The sequence below is a fragment of the Pteropus vampyrus genome, unplaced genomic scaffold, assembly GCF_000151845.1.
Source record: "Pteropus vampyrus isolate Shadow unplaced genomic scaffold, Pvam_2.0 Scaffold29, whole genome shotgun sequence".
Classification (NCBI taxonomy): domain Eukaryota; kingdom Metazoa; phylum Chordata; class Mammalia; order Chiroptera; family Pteropodidae; genus Pteropus; species Pteropus vampyrus.
Window position 1 is genome coordinate 10,751,806 of NW_011888810.1, and position 18,108 is coordinate 10,769,913.

Genomic DNA, 18,108 nt, shown 5'->3' on the forward strand with positions numbered 1-18,108 from the left:
TCTTTTGTCAGTGTATTTTTTCTCTCTCTCTTCTTGTATATGTGTGTGCTCACACTATTTATGTTATTTTATACACACACACACACACACACACACACACACACACAATCTTCCTAGATCTTGGAAACATTAGCTCTTAGTTCCTTGAATTCAGCATAATTCTTGACCCACACAGCCTTTTCATTGGCTTTTCTCTACCCTACTCCCTCCAAAAATTAACTTTCCTCATCCTCACATAGAGGCAACAACTAAAGTAGGAACACTTATATGTAATGATTTAAAAAGCTCAGTCTTGAAGCTCCCCAAAACCACAATGTGAATCATGAATGAAGAAGAGAATGTTAAGAGTGAAGGAGGTGAGATCCAGCACAGTCACAAGCAATATCCAATAGAGCACGAGGCTTGGGATTCCATTCTTGGGATTTCATTCAAGCAGGAATCCCTCAGGTAAGCCATTCCTGACCAGGTCAAATTCATTCAATACAAATTCATTCAGTGTCCACTATGTTGCAGGCACTGTCCTAGATATTGGCCTTATAGCAGTAAACAAATTGTCCTATGATATATTATCATCATTCCTTGTAACTCCCAGGTATACCACTTACCACTGGTGTAATTTAGTTTCTATTAGTGTCCCACTTTAATATTTATCATCTCACTTATCATTATCCTCCCTGAATTCAGTTAGTACAACTGCTTTTGCTCACTTTTTGAATCGAAGTTCACTTAAGTTTGGCATGCAATATTTGTAGAGAAAGTAAATGAATAAAATGATGACTTAATAACATTAGAGTAAACAAATAAAAAGTATCTTGATTTTGACAACTTAGGAAGTACCGTCTATCCTGATTCATGACTGAAAAATTAACCTGTTTACCAACCCCTTTCTTTTAAGTTGAAATGAGAGGTAAGACAAAGAACAAAAGTCAATGCACAGGACACACACCTACAGAGGAAAAGTATATTAATCACAATTTAGCCATGTGCAGAGTCCGGCCAGCTTTGATCAATGAGGTTATCTGACTAGACCCTCTTGGGGTACAAAGTACACTTTGGGCATACAGAGATCCAATTTTGTTGTCTGCTTGATCAAATTCACCAGCAGATAACCCTTCTCTGTACTCAGCCAACATCTGAGCTCTGGACATAACCAAACAGCTAATGGTTCTTAATGACATCATAAAGTAAGAATGGATTATCATTGCTTTTCCATGGCTGAAAATTTTCATGATTATTTGGTAACTCCTTTTATCTTTGTAGAAGTGGATGAACTTTTATTTTATTGTATAAATGGAAAGAAGAAAGGGTGGTTGCTGTCACATCATAAACAACCAATAATTATTTGAAAAGGGAGATGAGTGAGGTACAGGATGGGGACTGAGAGAGCTGAACTCTAGTCTCTGCTCTGTTCATAGCTTTAAAGATTTCTTCTCTGAACTTATTTTTTCACTGCATTTACCCAAAGAGTTAACATATTAATTACTTTTGTAGCTCTAAGTTTATTAATTCTATGTAAACTTTTGTTGCTTTTATTTTGAAAACTTTCAGAAAATTTTCCCTCTTAAAATGAAAATCACCATTAAAGAAAAATAGAGGTCTTCCATAGGTCTGATATTACACAATTGTTATAAACTTATTTTTTGTGTGTGTTTAAATTAAATTATTGGTCTCCACTTTCATTGGGTATTTTAATTTTAAACAGTTTACTATTTATATGTATATTATGATTTCCTTTTGCAAAATAGCAAGGAAGTTCAGAAATTTTGAAATAAAAAAGTCACTTGCAGTATCATTAAGTTTATTTCATTTCCCATTCTCATTACTATCACTGTCAAAATAATAGATTCAATTTGTGTTATGTTCTCATTACAACCTTGAATGAGGCATCAGAATTTTAATGCCTCATATTTTCAAAGAATTAGAAAGCATGCTGTATTACAGTGACCTTTTCAATATTCCATATAAATGGATTACTAAAAACCACCTTTGAGAAAACGTGGTTATACCTCTCCTGTCCTCCCTGCATGGTGACTTCTTTCCGTCTTTAATTGGGAAGAGGAACAAGAGAAACTGTCCAATCAAACACAAGTCCTGAAAGGTCATGATATCTGCATGTATATGTGAGTATAAACATATCCACACATACATACATATATAGAGACATATAAAACATTGAATATACATTACCTTTTTATAATTTAAATGTAATGGCACTTTTAGTAATTATATACTTAAGTTTACAACCCATTCAAAAGATAAAATTCCATATCATTCAAGTTAGAAGAAGTATCTTCTTATTCTCAGAGATGGAGGCTGGGCTTCAGAGTTTGGGGTAGACTAATTATAATAGCCTCACTATAATATTCTCTGATTTTCCATGTTTGTGATTTAGAGAAATAATTCTGTTTGAATCTACTACAATGGGTATCGTAAAGGACAAGCTAACATATAAAATTTACTGACGACATAGTAAGTGCCAGTCAACAGTATAAGCAATGTACTTATATTAAAATAACTTATCTCAGTACAACCCAAGATGTCATCAATCTCTGCAGTATATAGGTGAGAAACTGAAGCTCAGAAAGATTCATCTGCTGTTCAAGGCCACATAGCTAAAGTAATAAAATCAGAAATAACTTAAATAACTTTAAAAAGAAAAATAAAGTCCTATCATACATTTAGTATATCATAAATAAAATTATATATTCTAAGGTTTGATTCATTTTCTAAAAAAAAATATTTCAGGTTGTTATAATTTTATCATACTGTTAACAATTGTTTTAATTTTATAATGTTCTAATTTGAGCATTATTAATGCTAATTGTACTACAATAAATTGCATCCAATTAGATGTGATTTAGATATTTACTAGTAAAACTTCCTAATTCTTGATTATACATTGAAAAATAGAATCAGAGTGGGTGCTGGAGGGTGCAGTTCATATATGTTAAGAGCTTCTTTAATTCTATATTTGATTAAGAATACTAACATTTCTATTGGTACAAGTCATTCAACTCAAATTTGTACATTTTGAAGAATTATTTAGTACTACCTAAGCATAGGTTCTCTAATTAAAACTTAAAACTGAATTGAACTTTCTTCTCCGCTCTACCTAATACACACATGCCTACTTTATAGACACCTAAAAGAGATTTCCAAATTTTAACATAGAATTTAAAGACTATAATTTCCTGTATCTTCTTTGTGGATTTTGAGGGCTTAATTGCTATGTTATGGCTGCACTTATCAGAAAGCATTGAAAAGTGTTAATTACTTTGTACTTTGGTTAGTTATGAATGCATGCAAAATTTAACTTTTTCTCTAGAAGCAAATAAAGTCCACATTTATTATGTTACATAAAAGCTATAGAATTATTTAAAATAGTTAAGCCAAAGGCAGTCATACTCAAAGTTTCAAACATTTGTGTGGTGCATAAAATGAATCTTGGGAAATTCTGTAAAATCATAGAGTCATTTTAATGAGAACAAGTCACTGGTGATGAATGAAAAAAAATGTGTGTCTGCATATGTATGTGTGCATGTATGCACAAGTGTGTATGTATGTATGTTGTCTGGCAAACATAAAAGTTTTGAAAAATTAAGTGAATAATAGAAAATGAGCATAGAAAAGACTTTAAAAATCACCTGTTCCAACCACTTTCCTGGTACCTGGATCCTACAAACACATCCTAGTTCTTGAGTTCAGTACAAAAACTTTGCCATAATCTTTGTGAGAAGACTTCTACTGATTGGGAACTATCACTTATGGTTTTATTCTATATTTAATTTGGCTATAATTATTTTTTAAAATATTTGGAGAGTTTAATTGAAATGTAGCATGCAGCTGATATATTCACTGCAATTCACTAATTAATCCAATAAATATTTTTGAGTATCAGCTATATAACCAGTTCTATTTTATGTGCTGAGTCATAGTAGTGTATACAAAGTGTGTAGGGGTGGGAAGAGGGCTGTGTGATGTTAAATGGTGATAAATAATGAGGAGAAAACATGTATCATGGGAAGGGACTATGTTATGATTACGACAAAACCCTTGGCACCAGAGTGACTACTGTTACATAATAGATATAAGATATTCGATTACTTCTCTCAGTCAAAAGGTAAGAACCAAATGACCGGACACATAAAAATGGTTTGACTTTGTTCTTGCCTCAGCATTCAGCAGTCTTCACTATTGTGTTGATATTGTGATTATGGTGGTGGTGGTGGTGGTAGTGCTTTTCTAAAAAAAAAAAAAAAAAAAAAAAAAAAAAGATCAGGTCCATATCCTCCTCCACATTGGCAGTCATTTAAATATTTGAGGAATGTCACAGTCTGAGACACCTCAACTTCAAATTAATCTCTTCTGGTTCCTTAAATGACTTGATATGATTTTCGTTCTACTTTCCTCAACAAGTTTCTCAGACTTCTCTAAAAAAACTCCCATGTCTTAATTCATGTTCCCCGATTCAATATGCACATATTTTAAAATGAGAATGCAAATAAAATAAAATGTGAGTTGAAAATGATATATTATAAAAAGGAAAAATCCACAGAATGACATTTTTAGGCAAGGCAAAAAATTTAATAGTCTTTCTGCAATATAAAAATAATCTTTAAGAATCACTTGTAATATATGACATGATAACTATAGCTAACAATATAGTACATCTGAAAGTTGCTAAGAGAGTTGATCTTAAAAATTTTCATTATAAGAAAATAATTGTAACTATATGACATGATTGATCTTAACTAAACTTATTATGGAAATCACATATTGAATCATTATGTTGCATACCTTGAACTAATACAATGTCATGGGTCAATTATATTTCAATAAAACAGGAAAAAATAGCAATCATTCTTAATTTTAAAACACTAAAGTAAAATTGGGAGAGAAGGAAACATTAAATGTAATAAAGGTAGATTACTGAATGCTACAGCAACCACTTGCCTAAGTACTGAAACGCTAAAATCATATGAATTATAATCAGAAACAGGAATATTCTATATTATCCTAATTATTTAACATAACTTTAAGGTTTTTAGCAATTTGCAATAATAAAATAAAAATAAAATAATTGGCATAAGCATTATAGAAAGATGTTAACCTATCTCCATTTGGTGATTATGACAGCATCTATGAGAACAAGAGTTTAATAATGAAATGCAGTAAAACAGTAGGTTATAATACAAATACACAATAATCAATAGATTTTCCTCTTCTCCAGTAAAACATAAGCAAAATGAAAATTTAAAAATCCATTCCCAGTAGCAATAATAAAAAAAGGTAGAAATATATTTAATAGAAGAAAGTCGCAATACCTAAATGAGAAAAGCTGTACAACAAATGGAAAGTCTTCTTGAACAGGAAGATTTCATATCATGGCAAATTCTCCCAGAGTTAATAAATAAATTTAATGGAGTCACTATTGAAATTGCAACAAGATCAAGATGGCAAAGAAAACTGGATAAATTCGTCTTAATTTTATATGGAAAGTAAAGACAAAAATAGCAAAGTAAACCATAAAAACCAACGGTGAGGGTAGACATATCAGATAATCAGAATATGCTAGAAAGACATTACAATAAAATGTGGGGAAAATAAAGAACTACATTAAGAGATAAGTATTCTGGTTATATATTAGGCATAGGTTTTTCTTAAATTGCCATTTTCTATATTTTAAGTGTTCTCCCCCCACCCCACCCTGCTCTCTTCCCTCCTCCCTCTTATCGCAACTTTCATTCCAAATTGCTCATGTCTGGTTTCAGTGGTTTTTTAATTGTTATGTCCAGTCAAGCAAGTCAAGCACCATGGCAATTGTCCATGAAAATAATGAAATCCTAAATGTGATAGACATAGGACAGGAATTTTTTTTTTCTCTTTATAAAGAAATAACCTCTTCTAAGTGTTATTCTTCTAGGTGTTTAAATGCCAAAGTAAGTCGATCAAACTATAATTGACTCTAATTGGGACACCCACAAGCTGTTCATCTTTTAAAAACGTACCTAAAGTTAAGAAAAGGTGAAAAATTCATCCATTACTTTAAATATTAGAAAATCTTATCTTCCTAAGGAAATATCTCTGATTCTGAGTCAGAAAAAATGTATATATATTTTTTCTAAAGCATTAGTTGCACTAAATCAGAGTTCCACATTTTAACTCAATAGATGGGTCTCTTATACCATTTTTTGACTGTCAATCTGTTTTTCAAAAAAAAAAAAATATATCAAGTGACAAACTTTGTTATGTGTAGGTATCTAGGTAATACAAATTGAGATCTCAATTATAAGCTTCCTTAGGGTAGAGACTTTGCATTATTTATCTTTTCTTATTACTAGCATCTTTAAGACAGAGCCTAGAAGAGAATACAAATAAACAAATGACTATATTTCTATTGGAGAAATGGCAGTTCCTGCTAATGTAAACTCTAAAATGAATCTTTTTTTTTAACTTAAAACAAACATATTCTCTTTGTTATAGTAAACACACACACACACACACACACACACACACACACACACACACACACACAGCAATAGTTCATGTCTATATAGCCAGCTTTCACTACGTATAAACTAATATAGATTCAGAAGTAGAGTGGAAATCTTTGAGACCATGTATAACTCATAGCACTGTTATTTTAAAATCCATGTTTGCTCAAATGGGTACTACCAATCTGTTATCTAATTAAACCTTCTATTGTCATTTGGATTTTTATCTCTAAGGTATAACTCCATAGTAGGAGAGCACATATGGGGTTGTACCAAATTAACCCAAAACCAAAAAGGAACTACTCAGAGGAAGTGGCTTATATGCAATTGATTTGACACAAACCTGGAAAGATATATGATGTAAATACACATTTTGCTATTTCATTTTAAAAGCCATGCATTTCCCCTTAAGATAATTTTTTTTTTTTTTTTATACAGACTTTAGCAAGAATGGTCTGTTTTAGGCCCCGATACGACACTGTTCTCTATAGAACTAGATATATTATAAATGGAAAATGTTAAGTTTCTTATTCACAATGACTAAAGTATAGGCAAATAAGAGCTATAAGAAAAAGCAGAAGAAATTAGGTGTATTAAACTATAAGCAGTGAATGTTGCTGGATAGCAGAATAGCTGTCTACAAGGGTATATTGGTCTATAACAAAGAATGAGGACAGAAATCGCTGTTCACCAGTCTTCCTATGGCTAAGCATCAAATGCACTTAAATCACCAGAGGAAGGAGAAGAAACTGGTCTGCTACACTTTTTAAGTCGAAGAGATATTAATATGTAAGGTCTAATGATGATTCTAATACCTCTGAGTTTCTTTAAAGTGTCTAGACACACTTTAAAGAGATTTGGAAGAGATTAATTAATTCACCATTTAATGTCTTTATAACTCAGACAAGATGATCTTGGACAAGATAATCTATTGTTATCTTAGATAAGAACTTAACTAACTCTAATCATGAGATGTTTTGCTTCTTGAACTAAAAAGAAAAGTAAAATGCAAATACTTCACAGCACTTCATTAGAATCAAAATCAGTAGAGACTGTCTACAGGGCACAGACAACCTAGAAACTCTGCTTTAAAGTTCATCCAAACATTATCTTAAACCTTGGTTTCATGGAACTTGGAAAGCAGAGATGATCACTTCTGAATGAACAGTTGTAAATATCCCCTCGCATAAGCGCATTAATGATCAAATATTAGATTACCCTTTCGTGACATTTTCTGAGCTTTAATTTTTATTTAATTGAAAGTATGTTAGAACTGCTGTAACATTTAGAAGCATGGCTCTGGGAAGGCCACGAGCTTTGTCTCCTTAAGTACATATTTATCCAGCAGGCTAACATTTTGAGACAACTATGCCAGCTGTTAACAAGATTTTATAGGTTTAATATTGACACATAAAACTTATAATTTATGCTTTATCAATTGTTGACATAGATGATGATTAGCAAACTAGAAAAAAATTAGTTGTTTTTCAATTAAAAAGATGTACCACAGCATACAATTTAACCAGATATTTTCTGCTCCTGATGCCATACTGTCTTCAATTATTGGAATTACAAAACTAATTTTTAAAATTTTACTCATAACTAGCTAGGATATTTTAAAAATTATACTCACCAGCCATACTGTGGTTCAATCTAATATTTATTTAGCTGCCTGACATTTGGGGGAAAGTTCAAATATTTCACAAATACTTGAGACAGGTATTAATATTTCCATTTCACAGGAGAAAATCATGCTTGTAAAAGTCACTACCTCATCTATAATGGATCCAGGATTTGATCCGGGATTCTCTAATTCCAAGTCCAGCCCTGTTACACTGTACAAAATCATATGTCTTAATAATAAGAGGGTATCTTAGTCCATTTGAGCTTCTATAACAAAAATGCCACAGACTGGGTGGTTTATAAACAAAAAAAAATCGTTTCACACAGTTCTGGAGTCTGCAAATTCCAAGATCAAGCTGCAGGCAGGTTCAGTGTCTGGTGAGGGTTGGCGTCCTGGTTCATAGGTGGCCACTTTCTCACTGTAACTTCTCAGGGCAAAAGAGATGAGGGCACTCTCTGGGACCTCTTTTATAAGGGCACTAATGGCATTCATTAGGGCTTCAGCCTAAGGACTTAAGTCCCGCCCTCCCTCCTCCAAATACCATTGCATTGGGAATTAAGTTTCAACATAAGAATTTGGAGGGACACAAACATTCAATCTATAGCAGAGGTTGGTATGTGTATGTGTGTGTGTTTTTATTTTTGTTTCCAGGGAACCCTAGTAAACCTGCACATGTGTCTATGAACCACAAGCACAAACACCTTATAGTTCAATAGTTACATTTAATAGCTTGATATATCCAGTATGACTTTCTCATAAGTCCTGTTGCTGATCAGTTTAATCATTAAAAATGATGTTGCAGACAAAAAAAATTTGAACGTTGGATATCATTTGTGTAACGCTGATGTAACAGAAGACTCTTAGAATTATATGCTTTGTAAAAATGTGAGGAGAGAGAGAGAGCCTAACAGTTTAAGGTAAGACTGAAGCTCACAGAAGAAAGAAACTTGCAGCATTTAGAGATTTCCAATTACCATAAAAAGTCCAGAAGTGAAGGTTACTAGAGTGTTCTAGTGGATGTTCTCTCAGACATTCACTTATACCAGAACAATTTTTCCCTTTACCTAATATTTTAAATGTTTATTTTTATTCTTTATTTTACTTTAAACCACCTAATATACTATATTCTAACATAATATTATATATAGGCATATACTCTTCTTAAATTTCATTTCATTCTATCCATCATAATATATACTCTATAATGTTTTACCCTGTTTTATATTCTGTTCCAACTCCAGAATCTAGAATAGCACTGGGTTCACCATAAGTACTCAACTATTTGCTGAGTTGATTTGTTGCATGAAAGGAGCATAGAAACTTATTCTTGCATTGAGAAGTATTACAGACCATATGAATTTTAAACTGCCTTATTCTGCTTCTGGTATATTGCTGATGAATGTCCATAGCACCATCACCAATTCTCATTTCATAAACTTCAAGCCACAGGTCAGAATTGCTTTTCTTTCATCTGCTTTCTTTCTCAAATATGTTGAAGAAACTGTCAAAGGCAGCTCAAAAAGAGGGGGAAAATAGCCTGGTGAGGTTGTGAATAAAATTTTCCTCATTCATGTGATCTCTTTTTATTAAAAAGGTCTCCCAAGCTTGGACCCAGGAGCCAGGCTTAATTAAAGTTATTTGCTTTTAGCTTAGAATATGAATTGCCCCTTATTCTGAGGTTGAATCTACCATTGACAGCAGGTGTTGAAATCTGGGGCCGCCTTCCATAGATTTTTTCCCTTTTTCCTCAAATGAATGGCTTTAATTAAAATAACTTAATGCCCTTTGTCTTGCTCTCCCTTGGCTACAAGAATTTTCTCAAGCTTCAGATTTACCCTTGGATAGTTAAAAATATTGCACTGAAAAATTCTTTTATTTCCTCTACAAATATCTTTTTGGTAAACATCTCTCATTTTTATTATGACTAGATATTTTAATTGATCTCTCTGACTGATAAATATTAACTAACAAATTTAATATACTTCAAGCCAGGGTAATAGCAATGTTCTTCAATGTTTGTTTCTTTTAGGTCTAACATAATGCTTAGAAGGACTTAGAAGAACTTAAAACAAACAGTGCATGAAGGAAGTAATGAATTATATGACCAATCATTTACAAGAAGATTGAGGATGATTTGAAATCATTACAATGTAGTGAAACTACTTTAAAAACAGACTATTTTAAATAAAATTTTCTAGTTATGAGATATCATGGTTGCTTAAAATAATAATGAGATGACTAGATTTCATGAGGAATTATTATCCATTCATTCAATCAAAATATTCATTGAATCATGTAATGTGCCAGCTAATATGTTTCCTGTGCAATGGAACAATGAACAGACTCAGTTTCACTCTTTAGCAATCATATTTCCTTATAGGAGAAATATACATTAATCTGAAAATCACATATATTACAAAATATTTCTAGTTAAGGTATATGAAAGAAATAAAGAGAATTTTATAACCAGGGAACCCAACCTAAACTGGAAATAGAGGAAAATAGAAGAAAACTTCCCCAGGGAAGAAGCATTTAACTTGAAGAAAAATTACCTGTGTCACAATGAACAGGAAGGAGAAAAATATTCCAGGCAGAAGAAATAGCAGGTGAGAAACGCCTGAGAGATGGTCCATTTGAAGAATGAACAGCGAGATGAATAGCAGAAAAAATGGGAATATGGATAATGTGAATCAGATAACATGGGTTAGTGAGGTCATGTGAAAGATTCCAAATTTAGTTCTAAAACTGATGACAAAGCATTAGCTAATACAGTTTTTAAGATAATTCCATTTTCTGTATGCAATCTTGTAGCTAAAAGGGGCAAGAATGGCAGTGAGACTACTAGATATAAGGTAACTTGAGTTTTGGGGGTTTAAAGACTAGCTGGGGGATCCACAGTGCCTAAAAAGACTTGGCTCATACGTGAAGATTTTTCTCTTTTCTAAAGATGATAGACAGCCTTAAGGAAATGAAATTTGGGGTGAGTATTAAGTGTTCTGCTTTGTCAAACTTGGCATTACTGTAAGAAATCCAAAGACAGATGCCAACTAGACATTTTTATATTTACACATTCATACACATATAGTCACGCATGGGTCTGCAACGAAGATGAGGGATCCATACTGGAGATAAAATTTTGAAAACCTACAACTCATAAGCAATATTTATAGCAAAGAAGACTGATAACTTCCAGTCAGAAGGGTGGAAGAAAGTCCATGGCTGTATAATATCACAGAAATGAAAGATAGCAAGTTTTAATAAAAGATAACTCAACTGTATAATATGATGATTGGGACTAGGAAAAGGGATGGGCACCATCAATATTATCTTCATTTTTTTAATGAATAATATGTGATTCAGAAAGACTAAATAACAAGCCAAAAATTAAGTTATAGAGTCAAAATTTCAAGTCAACTTTTTTGTTTGTTTGTTTCACTCTAAAAATTCTCATCTTACTACATTATGATACCATGGTACTGAACTTAGGATTGGTTGTTCAATTTTGTTTCAGAAATCCAAAATAATGTCTAACTTAAGAAATGACTTTCCTTTTCTGTCCTAGAGTTGAAATTCTCCAATGAAATAAAGCATTTTTAGATGCAGCTAAAATTCATAAAATATCACTCAGGCTTTATTGAAGAGCAGAAGTTAAGCTCATATTATTTAGTATGGAAAAACATTGTATATGTTCAAGGAAAATTTTTTCTTTCTCTCTAAAATAATATATATATACACACATACATATGTTATATGTGTACATATACACACATTATTTGCACATACACACATACATGCATGTACACACACACACACGCTTCGGGCCAGATATGCCATGGGAGCCTGCCCTATTCACAGTAGAATGTTTAGCATCATAACTGGCCTCTACCCACTAGATACCAGCTGCATCCATTTCCCAGTTACGATAACCAAGTATATCTCTATATTGCCGAATGTGCCTGAGAGGTAAAATTACCTCAAGTTGAGACACATTCTCTGGAATAGTGTTTCTCAAAATGTTTTTTAGAGCCTCACAGACTGAAAGTATTTGTTTAAATGTGATGATCTTTGGCCCCTCTCACAACTTACTCAATCAGATTCACTAGGGAGGAGGTTCTAGGAATCTGAATTTTTTACAAGTGCACTTGATGACGTTGAGGAAATTATAAGTGTAAAATGCAAATGAACCATGAGATGACCACCAAATGAAACTCAATCCTGAGGCAGAGTGAAGATAGGGATTATGTGATGTTGGCATGTATTTTTGTAATTTAAAGATGTAGAGTGAAAAAAATTTACAACTGAAATCTATGTTTTATTAGATTTGCAATAGACAATTAATATCATACTCCATCAGAATTAGACTGCTACTTAAAATGCCAATATTCTGTCTGTCATATTACTAATTATTTCTGTAGTTCTAGGTAAGTCTTAGTGACTAACACAGAGTTAGTGAGCAATAAATATTAGTCTCCTCTCTCCCATCCTTTTTAAGTGCTTTTATTTAAAAAAAAAAAATGGAAATAGAGAAACCTACTTTGTCTGTTTCACAAGAAAACAAATTAAAGGGAGCTTATGATAATGCTTTGAAAAAACACAAGTTACTTATGTGAATGGTCCACTATTATTATCCATAATTATGAGTGTTTTTTTTTGTTTTTTTTGTTTGTTTGTTTTTTAAGATAACAAATTCCTGTTTTTCCTCTTTCCTTATGTGCTGTCTTCACACACAGTCCTGCTGTGACATATGGTCAATTCTTGATTATCTGTGAATGGATTAGCTGTCTTACAGATTATCCATGTGCACTGGGGGCTGACTCATTATGTAGCTGAACAGCTGCTAACACATCTGTCTTCTCCCACTCACAATGGGATTCCCAGAGAGGCTTTCCCCTTCTACCAGCCAGCTCACACAACTCTGCTCATTTGTGTCTCCTCTGAAATAACCCAGCTTGATGGAGTCTCCAGACTAAAGGTTTGTAGGGAAAAGAAATGGAAGGAAAATAAGACATCAGGCACATTTCCAAATTCCCTCTTCTTTTCATGTAGAAGACAATACAAATTGGCCTCCCTTGTACTACATCCTTATGTAATTTTTGTTTGATAAACCGTGTTTGCCCTATCAGCATACATATGGCTGTCTCCTGGAGTAGGATGACGAGTTAGGTGGGGAAATAGAAGAGGGAAGACAGACATAGGAATTTCATAAAAATGTCTAAAAGAAACATATTTTACATAATGTACTGTGATAACTTTAAAACATGTCTAAAAATTCTTTGACGTTGCTCCCTTCAAAAAGTGGAACCTATAATCCTTCCCTTTAGCTGACCTTAGTGAATAGTCAGCTAGATGAGTATGGCAGAAGAGACACTATGTGACTACCAAATGTAGGTCATAAAAGTGATATAGCTTCTGCTTGATTTTCTAGAAGACTTAGACTAGAGACCTAAGCTACCATGGAATCAGTCTAACTGCTCTGAGTACACCATATTGTCAGGAAGGCCAGACTCTCTCATGCCAGGGCATCATATGGAAAATACCTAAGACGGCATGAAGAGACAGAGATGATCCAGCATCTGCCATATACTCCAATCGCTTATTGTTCTACCACCAGCTCCTATCTGACAGCACCTACATGAGTGACCCACAGGTGGAACCACCAGCCTGACTTTTCTCAAATTCCTAAAACTGTGGAAGATGATAATGCGGTTGTTGTTATCATAAACCATTGAGTTTTGGGGTAACTCATGCAGTAATAGATGGCTGATACATATCTAATACATCAACTTACAACTTTTCATTATTGTTGTTTAAGAATCAGATGCTTCTCTGGTAGGATAATGTGTTTAAAGGCCCAGCGGCATATGCACCTCTTATCTATTTAACAAGCACATGTTACCTCAGACACTTTTTTAAGCAAGGGTGATTTGTAGTTCAGCACATATAGTTCTACACTCTTGGAATATACAGAGCACAAGAGGGATACAGGTACTAGATAGATATAAATAAATAAATAAATAAATAAATAAATAAATAAATAAATAACAAATAGTGGAAAGTACTAATGCAGAGAAAATAAATAATGAAGTCATGTGTCAGGGAAATAAGACTTAGTCTGGGTGTGGGGCAAGAAGGGTAGTGGCTTGACTTTATTCCCTAACCTTCCAAAGCAATGTGCTGATATCTCTAGGGTAAAGGGTAGTGGCTTGACTTTATTCCCTAACCTTCCAAAGCAATGTGCTGATATCTCTAGGGTATATATTATTTCAAAGCCCAGCAACATGATAGAACGTGAAACATGGCTATACATAAAATCTGTTATGTATATTGAAAAATTGTCAAAGTTCCATGTACTCTGAGATCTTAGATTTTTAAACAAACGTTTAACCAATTAAGAAATGAAAATCAGCTAACAATAAAAACAAGAGAATAAAACTCTTTTTCTGTATCAGATTGGACCCTAGGCTCCAACAGTTTGATTATTGCTTTGCCTTAGGACAGTGATGAAAATAGTTATTGACTTATCGGCATTTTGGTACCATCTGTGCTCACGTTCCTTCTCATTAGTGCCTAGCAGTAAGAGCTTATTTTATGTGACAAATAATAAATTCAATGAAATTCTATTATTCTAAGCACTGTTAGGGAAGGCAAAATAAGACAAGGAAACAAAAAAGGAAAAGACAAGGCCTTGCCCTTTAAAAATGTATAATGTAGGATTATAGAGATTATTGCCTAAAAGACCTATTTAATATTTTGTAGTCTATTAAATACCTACTTAAGGACCTATTATTAGGTGTCACGAAAGATAGGAAATAAATATCAGATTCTGTCACTGGTGTCAGCCTAAATCTTTTCTTCCTTATTGAAAGGATTAGTTAATTTATCATATAATTTCATTCCGAGTTTCAATCCCATCATAAACTTTGTTTCAGCTGAATTTGAACTTTTACTCATACATAGTGTATCTTCTGAGTTTTAAAATTATGCCTATTAAAATACTTTTTCCTTTTTATCATTCTTGTTAACAATGTTAATGATAATTTGCATCTGTAAACTTTGGTAACCTTTATAAAACTTACTAAGAGACATTTTAAATAACAGTTAATGGCGTAGACTCTGGAGTCAAGAACGTGTAGGAACTAAACCCGTGCTCTAGCTATTTGACCATGTGAACATTTTAAATCTCTTTGTGCCGGAATGTCATCAACTGTACAGTGGGACTAGGAATGAATGTCCTTTACCTCATGTTTAAGGAGTAAACAGAAAATTCTTGGCATGATGTACTGCATATATTAAATATTCAATAAAACATTACCATAAAATAACAGTGAGTTTATTTGGCTATCAAGACACTTCTTTCAGATAGATAAATGTAGTTTTATTATCCTCTTTTGAAGAAGATGAAAACTGGAAAATCATATTATTTACCTATGGCTGCATAGTAAGTTGAATAGTTAATATTCAGCTCCCAATGTTCGGATTTCATACCCAGATATAATTTTACAATTCCTGAGATTCGTTATTTTTCTGAGGATCTTGCATCTCTTATTTAGTGCTATGACTATAAATAATTTAGGAATAATTCATTCTTCCTCTCTTTCCCTTACCGCATACATCCATAAAACAAAGCCTATCAGCTCTAGTTCCAAAATATATACTGATCTATCCACTACTCCCATCTAGACTTCTAGACGTCACCTGTTCAAAGCCATTATCATGTCACAACTGAACATCAGCAAGAGTCAACTCACCCTTTCCCCATTTCCCCAACCATAACACAATACAAATCCCTTATAGTGTCCTAGAAAGGCTGACACAGTATTCCTCTGCCTATGACTTCTCTTCACCTCTCAATAACCCATCCCCATTGCCCAGGCCAGTAGCCCTCCTTTCTAGTGCCAGCTTAATGGCTTTCCCTGACTGCCCAGAATGCCTTTTCCTCCTATCCCAGCTCTTTCCATGATTGGATCCTACTTGAGATTCGGGAATAAACTCAAAAATGTCTCTAGTGTGAGGCTGCTCTTGTCCCTGAACACACAATCCAAATTAATCTCTTTCCAAATCACATGCTTCTGTTTTACTTTCTGTACAACACATATAACTCCATAAAAGTATCCAGTTTGATCATGTATTTGTTTATTTTTCTCTGTTTTCCTCTCTTAGAATGTAAGCTCTAGAAAATTCATCTATCATATTCCTTACTGAATGCCCAACATGTAGAACATACGAGGTGTAGTTTAGGTCTCCCATGAGTACTTGTTGAAATAAGAAATTAACTACACTCCCTGAAGCTTTTTTGAGTCAAAGAATACACTTAAGAATATTCATGTCCTCTATGGCCATGCCACCCTGAACATGCTCAATCTCATCTGATCTCAGAAGCTAAGCATGGTCGGGCCTGGTTAGTACTTGGATGGGAGACCACCTAGGAATACCAGGTGTTGTAGACTTAAAAAAAAAAAAAAAGAATATACATGTCCTGCAATGGTATTTCCAAGGAACAAGATATTCATTTGAGTGTCTCTCACAGTAGGGGCAAGTCAATAAAGGCAAAAAAGAATCTGCATACTAATATTAAATAGTATTATGCAATAACAGTAGTAACAATCACAATGCATTGAATGTTCAGAAATTATCCAAGATGGTTTAAGGAAAATTTATGTATGTGCTATCACTTAATTCTACAACAAAGCTTGAAGTGTACATTACTGTGCCTATTCTACAGACAAAACTCTGAGGCTCAGATGAGCTGTATCTCAGTCACCCTACCACCAGGCGATAGAGATAATATTTAACCCACATTTATCTGGCTCCAAAGATACATTACTTGTAAAATCTCTTTCATGGAGCAACCTGCTATCTTCTCAGTGTCCGCTTGTTATTTTCAATGATAAGTAATTTTGCTAATTCCATGAGAATAAAAAACTTCTGCACTATCCATCAACAATGTATCTGCTTCTGAAAACTGGTAGAAAGCAGTATCCCTGGATCAAAACACACCACCAAACTCCTTATTATCCTTACAGTTTTAAAGTCCCGCAGAGCCACAGGAAGATTTAGGTTTTATTTTGCTATAAGGCCTCATCGTAGAAATACAAAGATGCAGTAAAAGCAAATGTTTCAACACTGTGATCACTAGTCACACAGAAACTCTGATGGGGACAGAGGGAAATGAGTGTGGGGCCTGAGGAGGGGATCGTGTCAGTGTTTCCCACTGAGCAGGATGAATGAACGGGTCTTATGAGGTTGAACATCCGTAATTGGGGTCACAGCACTGAATTTATTACTATTTTCTACTCACTGAAAGGCTCTCTCCTATGGTTTCATTTCATTTTCAGCTCCTTGTATTTTAAACATTGAATGAAATGCAAATGCGACATTTAAACTTTCAAAGGGATGTTGAAAATGAACAGCTACGTGTAGAGAGTATTTGGTACGAACTGGTGGAGTAGTGAGAGAAAAGGTTATTACATCCAAAGGAAATCTAACTGAAGAAAAGCAAGAAAATAAAAACAGACTAAGTTTCTCACATAAATGGGAAAACAGAATGACTATAGAAGGGAACTGAATATAAATCTGTTCCCTCCTCAAGCTGTTTGAAAAAAATCATATGCTGGGAAAACTGAAAAATTTTATCTTAGCTAGGAAAATATAGAGTCTCTTTTCCTGGGTTGATTGATGAGATAAAGAAGGTTTGTGTGAGAAATATCTCAATCCCTTTTTACAAATAGTATTTTAATCTTCTGCTACTAATTCAAGAAGACTTTGAAAATATTGCATTTTGAGGGGGTGGAGGAAGAAGTTTGATACTTATCAGTGACAACTATAAGTAGAAAAATATGCATACGTTTATATTTATAGAAAATGTCTGTGAACGTTCTAAACTGATGAAAAAACTGTATAACTCAAAATAGTAGGCAAATAATTTCATAACGTAGTAGGACCAGAGGATATGTAGCTAAAAAGTAACTGCAATAATAAGTAATATCTCCT

General features: G+C 33.4%; 1 pseudogene; it reads left to right on the top strand.

Moving 5' to 3' along the window:
- The first annotated feature begins 16,446 nt into the window (after nucleotides 1-16,446).
- Nucleotides 16,447-16,565, top strand: LOC111737664 (annotated as a pseudogene).
- The last annotated feature ends 1,543 nt before the right edge of the window (nucleotides 16,566-18,108 follow it).